This window comes from Bos taurus, chromosome 9 (assembly GCF_002263795.3).
Source record: "Bos taurus isolate L1 Dominette 01449 registration number 42190680 breed Hereford chromosome 9, ARS-UCD2.0, whole genome shotgun sequence".
NCBI classification, from domain to species: Eukaryota; Metazoa; Chordata; class Mammalia; order Artiodactyla; family Bovidae; genus Bos; species Bos taurus.
Genome location: NC_037336.1, coordinates 33,985,933 through 33,994,414, shown reverse-complemented (window position 1 = coordinate 33,994,414; position 8,482 = coordinate 33,985,933).

Below are 8,482 nucleotides of genomic sequence, written 5' to 3'. Positions count from 1 at the left end.
ACGGGAACTACTTCATTTCTTCTAAGGGATTCTTGCCCACAGTAGTAGATACAATAGTCATCTCAGTTAAATTCACCCATTCAGGTTCATTTTAGTTCACTGATTCCTAAAATGTTGATGTTCACTCTTGCTATCTCCTGTTTGATCACTTTCAATTTGCCTTGATTCACGGACCTAACATTCCCAGTTCCTATGCAATATTGTTCCTTACAGCATTGGACTTTACTTTCATCACCAGTCACATCTACAACTGCACGTTGTTTTCGCTTTGGCTCAGCCTCTTCATTCTATCTGGAGTTATTTCTCCACTCTTCTCCAGTAGCATACTGGGCACTTAATGACCTGGGGTTTTCATCTTTCAGTGTCATAGCTTTTTGCCTTTTCATATTATTCATGGGGTTCTCAATGCAAGAATACTGAAGTGGTTACCAGATCACAAAGTCTACACCAATGATCAAAGGCTCAGAAGTGAAGTAATCATCTAATGGTTCAAACATTTAACTATTTGCATGAAAAAAATAATTGTATCTGTAATATATATCACTCGCTGAACTAATTCCACATGTATTTAATAAGCTAAATAGTTTAAGATAAAATCATTTCAAATAACTAGAGAAATATAGGTGAATCTGACCACAAATCTCAAATGGGGGAAAAATTGTGAAGCATAAGAGCAGTGAAGAAACCTTTAAAAATGTCCTATAATAGGTAAGTGGATTAAAAAATTTCTAGTGTATTCATACAATGGAATGTATGGATGGATGTGAACAGGCATGAACAAAGCAGAATAACTTCAATGGATTGCAAGGGCATTATGTTAAGTGAAGAAAGCCAAACACAAAAGGTTACATAGTTCATTATCTTCTAGTTATGACATTCTCAAAGCAACAAAGGTATAGTGAGGGAGAACAGATCAGTGATCTCCAGGTGTTAAATTTGGGGAGTGGTTGTGAATACTAATGGGTGACACAAGAAGTGTTTCTTCCTGTTGAGCAATCAGTTTGTATCCTGATTGTGCTGATGGCTACATGAAACTACACACATATGCTTGTCTTACTAGGTATGTTGGAAACTGGAAGCATCACTTGACAATGCAGCAAAATGAAAGATCTGACAGAGTATTCCAAAGGGAGATGAGATATTTTCCTTTAAGTTCATCAGGGATATAAATGAGGAGTACAATTTACAAAAGAATCAGATAAAAACTCTACTAACTAGAGAGCATATTTTAATATATATATTTATTTGTATTTCTAATACAAATGTTAACTATAACATTAACAAAATCAGTAAACTGTGCTTGGGTTAGTTGTCATGAATTTGATGAACACTTTGAAATTTCAAAAAATAAAATGATGGTCTGCATTGTTAGCCTGAATGATAAAGGAAAGACAAAAAGCATACAACATAAATTGTAAATGTCTTGAGTTTTCTGTAGTGTATACTTTTTATTTATCTCAATTAAATTTAGGATCAATCACATGTTAAACAGTCTTTTCATCCTTCTAATTAAACTGTAATGCTTTGGCTTACAATCAATGTATCTATTGAAATTGAGAAATCACATGTAAATACACACATCTATTAATAATTTACCAGATCACAGTTTTCACAAAAGATCAAAAGTTCAAAGTAGATTAATCAATTAACTATTTGGATGAAAAACATAGTTATGTCCATAACACATCACTAACAACTAACTCTGGCTATATTTAATACTTAAATATTTAAGATAAAACCATTTTGAACAGCTAGAAAAGTATAGGTGAATCTGATCATAATTTTCAAATTGCAAAAAACTTGTGAAACATAAAGCAGTGGAAGAAACTTTAAAATATTAGTAAATTTACAGTCAAAAACATTTTGAAGACTACTATCCAGTCAACTTCCCTGGTGGCTCAGATGGTAAAGCGTCTGCCTACAATGTGGGAGACCCGGTTTCAATCCCTGGGTCGGGAAGATCCCCTGGAAAAGGAAATGGCAACCCACTCCAGTGTTCAGGCCTGGAAAATCCCATGGACGGAAGAGCCTGGTAGGCTACAGTCCATGGGGTCGCAAAGAGTTGGACATGACTGAGCGACTTTCTTTCTTTCTTATCCAGTCAACGAATAGAAATAACCCAATACTCATGGACAGCAATAGAAATAAAGAAATTGGGTGGCTTTGTATAAAGAAACACTATAAGAATGCATGAATTACAACTACATGGAAAACATGTATGAATCTCAGAAATATAATATTCACTGGAAAAAATAGACACATCACACAATTCTTTATAAAAGATTAAAAAACAGTAAAATTAATCTATGGCTTGAAAAGGAGAGTAATCACCTTTTGAGGATGGTATAGTAACTGATTAGGTAAATGAGAAAAGCCTTAGGGTCTTAGTAATATTTTTAATTGAGTTATAGTTGCTGTACAATATTATATAAGTTATAGATATATAATATAATGATTCACAATTTTTAAAGATTATACTCCATTTATAGTTATTATGAAATATTGGCCATATTCCCTGTATTGTATAATATATCCATGTAGCTTATTTTATACATAATAGCTGTACCTTTTATTCCTCTACTACTATATTGCCCTTCCTCTCTTCCCTCTCCCCACTGGTAACCACTAGTTTGTCCTAGTAATAGTTTATTTCTTGATCTTAGTGCTAGTTCCATAGGTTTAGTCATTTTGCAAACATTATTATTTGCAATAATTTTTTAATTTTCCTGTATTTGTGTCATTTTAATAAATATGTGAAATAAATAACAAATATGAAAACATTTTGTATACTAAACACAAAGCTTGCCATTTATAGAAAAGACAAAACATTAATTCATAACTGCATACAAGCACGCTAAGTCGCTTCAGTCATGTTGAATGCTTTGTGACCTCATGGACTGTAGCCCACCAGGTTCCTCTATCCATGGAATTCTCCAGGCAAGAATACTGCAGTGGGTTGCCATGCCCTCCTCCAGGGAATCTTCCTGGCCCAGGGATTGAACCCACATCTGTTATGTTTCCTGCTTTGGCAGGCAGGTTCTTTACCATTAGCGCCACCTGGGAAGCCCAATTCATAATTAGCAAAATTTTAAAAACTGAGTAACGCTCAATGTTTAAAAGAGTAGAGTGAAATAAACATTCTCATACATTTTTGTGAAAATGGTAATCAGTTCAAATGTTCTTTACAGAAATTATGACAAAATTTAATTTTAAGAGACCATAGAGGAGCCATTAATCAATACAGCATCATATGGACAGAAGACACACAGACCAATGGAACAGAATAAATGTCCCACATATAAAATTACAGAAGTACAGCTGAATTTTGACAAAATTGCAAAGGCCATTACATCAAGAAAAATAGATTATTCAGCAAATGATGTTGTAATAATTGGACATTCATAAACAAAAACAATGACATTTGATTTAAATATTACATCTAATAGAAATTAACTCAAAGTTCATTGTGGATATAAATATAAAAGAAATCTATAACACTTTTAGAAGAAAACATAGGATAAAATATTCATGACTTAGGCACAAAGTTCTTAGCCATGAAATCAAGACATCATCTGTTCAAAAGATATAATGAACTTGTTTAAAATTAAGAAAAAAACTCACACTGCAAATTATTTTCTTAGGAGATGCAGAAAGCTTTTTAATTAATGTAGTATTCCTGAATATTCCTATTTTAATAAAGCTGTTTATTTTCAAAACAGAAAGAAAAGCCATAGACTGGAAGGAAATATTTTCAAATCACATACAATATCTCCTGAAGGACTTATATCCAGAGAAAATGAATTCTCTAAAATTCAACAGTCAGGGAACAATTGGTCCAATCAGAAAATCAGCAAAAGACTTGAAAAACACTTTATCATAGAGGACAAAGGAACGGTGAACATTTCCAACTATATGTGCCACCATTAGTCACCAGAGAAACAGAAAATAAAGCAATTGTGAGATATCACTGCTTACTTATTTGAATTGATTTTATGAACTATTGGCAACATCAGATGCTGCCAATGATATGGAACAAATAGATCTCTCTTACATTGCTGAGTAATACACAAAATATCACAGCCACTTGGAAGACAGTTTGGAAATTTCTAATAAAATTAAACATATACTTAACATATGATTGGGCTTTCCTGCTGGCTCAATGGTAAAGAATCTGCCTGCCAATACAAGAGATGTCAGTTAGATCCCTGGATCAGGAAGATCTCCTAAAGAAGAAAATGGCAACCCACTCAAGTATTCTTGCCTGGGAAACCCCATGGACAGAGGAGTCTGGCAGGCTATAGTCCATGGGGGTTACAAACGAGTTGGACATGACTTAGGGACTAAACAACAGCAACAACACCATGTAATTATGTCAGGAGCCATGTTAGTCATTACTGACAAAAAGGAGGCATGGCCCCAAACCCCTCTCCTCATTCCGCAGGCACGGTCCTGGGATGAAGGAGTTAGCTCTTGTGATTCTGACTTGTTTCTTCCTTTCTTTGGTTGAGTTGGCTGGAAAGAATGTTAAGGTGCTTATTGTTCTTGAAAGGAGCATGAGAAAGCACAAAGCCTTGTGCAGCTGTGCCCAGAAAATAATCTATAAAGTAACCATTGACATTTGTTCAAGGATCTTTACAAAGAATGTCCCAGGATGAGCATGCAGTCCGCAGCTTGAGGCCATGGGAAGGATTGTTATCTGAGACCTGTTTGTGAGGGAAATGTTTATTGGCAAAGGAAGTTTGCTGAGTTTCGGGTTTAGGAATAATCAAGAATAACTAGAAGCCTTTTTAGGAGTCAGTGATCTTAAGATGCTAGGGGCAAACAGGATTTAGAAAGATAAGATACAAATTGAGGAATGTGGCTGGAGACAGTAAATCTGGGTGGGGGAAACTGAAAATGTCAAACCTCTGACCTAATGCTTTAGTCAAAGTATAAAAGAGAAACTGAAGCTTGAAATAAACATGTAGTTCTGTACTATGAGTCAGAGACTACATCATCGTCCGCTGATGTAGTTCTGTACTATGAATCAGAGACTATATCATTCGTCCTCCGACACCGCTAACCCCTTCAGGCTGATTCCCTGGCTGCTGGAGCTGGTCTCCGGCATAATTAAGCAATCCCACTGTTGTGGATTTATCCTAGAGAATGAAACTTTTATTCACACACAAAGTTGTTCATGAATTTATTACACCTGTTTGTAATAACCTAAACTAGATGGTATCTCAAATGTCCCTTCAGTAGGTGAACAGATAAAGACACCATAGTATAGCCATACAATGGCATTTCACTCAGGAATAAAAAGAAATGTACAAAACACAATAACTTAAACAAATTTCAAGGGCATTTCCCTAACTGAAGAAAGATTAACTCAAAAGGTAACATAGTTTATAATTTTGTTTTCATGACATTCTCAACCTGACAAAATTATAGTGATGCAAAGCAGCTAAGAAAAATCCAGGTGCTTAAGTAGGTGGGTGGGTATAACTACTAATGGGCAATGACAGGAGCTTTCTTCGTGGTGATGGGGCACTTTGTATCTCCTGACTGTGCTGAAGTTTACATGAATCTACATGAGATAATGTTTCATAGGAGTATAATTACCTCAACCCCCAAAACAAGTACATGTAAACACTGGTGAAATCTTAACAATGTCTGTTTTTGAATTAATATTTTACTAAAATCAACTTCATGCTTTTGATAATGTATTATGGTTATGTAGGATATTATTATTGGAGGAAACATGGAGAAGGGAACTTCTCCATGAGTTTCTGTATTATTTTTACATGTTCTTATGGAGCAAACTCTTTCCAAATAAAAATTATAAAATAGAACATCAGTTTAAAAGTCCTTAAAGAAGAACAAAGCTGAAGAATTCATCCTAGACAGTTATCAAGATCTATTTTCAAACCTCTTTATTTTTAAATAAGTAGATCTATAACAGTTTTTCAAAGACAGTCTATAGTCCCAATGTTCCCTCTTTCTCTTACAATGAAAAAGTGATCTCTACAATCCACTTGCTTATATATTCAACACTAGTACACATGTAAGTAGTATAACAATTGCTAAGTTATGTTTCTCTGAAAAGAAATTTACCAACTGGATTACAGTATTGGTATTCAGTTCTTTTTTATTTTTAGCCTTGCAGTGTATGGACAAAATTTGATTTCTACAATTTATTTTTTATTATATATTTTTAATTGGAATATAATTGATTTACAATATGCCTGCTCCTTGGAAGAAAAGTTATGACCAAACTAGACAGTATATTAAAAAGCAGAGACATTACTTTGCCAACAAAGGTCCGTCTAGTCAAGGCTATGGTTTTTCCAGTAGTCATGTACAGATTTGAGAGTTGGACTATAAAGAAAGCTGAGTGCCAAAGAACTGATGCTTTTGAACTGTGTTGTTGAAGACTCTTGAGAGTCCCTTGGACTGCAAGGAGATCCAACCAGTCCATCCTAAAGGAAATCAGTCCTGAATATTCGTTGGGAGGACTGATGCTGAAGCTGAAACTCCAATACTTTGGCCACCTGATGTGAAGAGCTGACTCATTTGAAAAGACCCTGATGCTGGGAAAAATTGAAGGCGGGAGGAGAAGGGGATGACAGAGGATGAGATGGTTGGGTGGCATCACTGACTCAATGGACATGCTGCTGCTGTTGCTGCTGCTAAGTCGCTTCAGTCGTGTCGGACTCTGTGTGACCCCAGAGACGGCAGCCCACCAGGCTCCCCCATCCCTGGGATTCTCCAGGCAAGAACACTGGAGTGGGTTGCCATTTCCTTCTCCAATGCATGAAAGTGAAAAGTGAAAGTGAAGTCACTCAGTCTTGTCCAACTCTTAGTGACCCCATGGACTGCAGCCTACCAGGCTCCTCCATCCCTGGGATTTTCCAGGCAAGAGTACTGGAGTGGGCTGCCATTGCCTTCTCCGTCGATGGACATGAGTTTGAGTAAACTCAGGGAATTGGTGATGGACAGGGAGGCCTGGGATGTTGCAGTCCATGGGGTCGCAAAGAGTTGTACACGACTGAGAGACTGAACTGAACTGATTTACAATGCTTTTTACATATATGTATGTACATACGTATGTACATATGTGTGTATATATATACGTATACACGTATGTATATGGCTTCCCTGGTGGCTCAGTGGTAAAGACCAGCCTGCCAATGCAGGAGATGTGGGTTCGATCCCTGGGTCAGGAAGATCCCGTGGAAAAGGAAATGGCAACCCACTCCAGTATTCTTGCCTGGACAGAGGAGCCTGCTGGGCTATAGTTCATGGGGTCACAAAGAGTCAGACACAACTTACTGACTAATTGAGCACGCATCCTTTACCTCAGTACCTTTATAGCCTTAAAAATCTAGTGTGGCTAGTCCATGTCTAACTGCAGTCTCAGCCTACACTGCTGAGATTTTCATTTGCTATTCTACAGCCTCTTTGTCTCCTATCAGTTTCTACAGAGCCACAGTCTCTTTGACCAATAGTTCTTTCACCCACATCTATATTCCAAGATTTCCCTGATTTCTTAATGTGGTGTAGATCACACAATTAGTATTATTGATTCATTTACTTTTTCATATTACATTTATTGCAGTCTACAGTTCTATATTTGTGTATTTTATTTAACACTTCTTCTCTCTCCATTCTTCTTCTTTTTTTAAAAATTTATTTATTTTTGACCACACTGCCTGCAGCATGTGAGATCTTAGCTTCCTGACCAGGGATTGAATCCATGCCCCATGAAGTGAAAGTGCAGAGTCCTAACCCCTGGGTCAGGGAAGTCTCACTTCACTCTCCACTCTTATGCTGGGAGAAATAAATACACTGTGAGAAAAGGCACTGACTACTTTGTATTATTTCACAGGGCTTGGTACATAGCAATCACACACACACAAAAATTGTTTAATGATTTAACTCTCAAAGGAGTATAAAAGTAACTAGGCAGACAAAAGAGGGAAATTATTCCTGGGAAAACAAGTAGGAAGTATGAAAACTCACAAGATGAGAAGAGTATTGATGCTTTTGTGAATCGCCAAATAGTTTGATGTGGCCAGAGGTCAGTACGCACACAGTAAAGGACAGACAATATACAGAAAAGGTGTATTTGAGGACAAATTCCCAGAAAATCACCTAAGGACTACAGGATAAAAGGAAAGGGATAAGAAAAGTTAGTAAACACATAAGCATGTCCAGTAGTGCATCTAATTCTTTTAAAAAGAAGGAAATACTAATATTTCCACTATTGTTTTCTAAATTATGAATGGATCTTCAAGTGAACAACAGACCATGAAAAGTGCATGTGTATATGAATGGAGAGTACTGTTAAATGTTTTAAATCAAAATAAATCAAAATCAAAATTGCTGATGTATAGAATCACTTGTGATCTTCATAACAATTATTTCTAAACAGGAATCATTTAACTAAATAGACAATTTCTTCAAAACCTTGGACAAAGGAGAATCTATTGTCTTTCTCTGA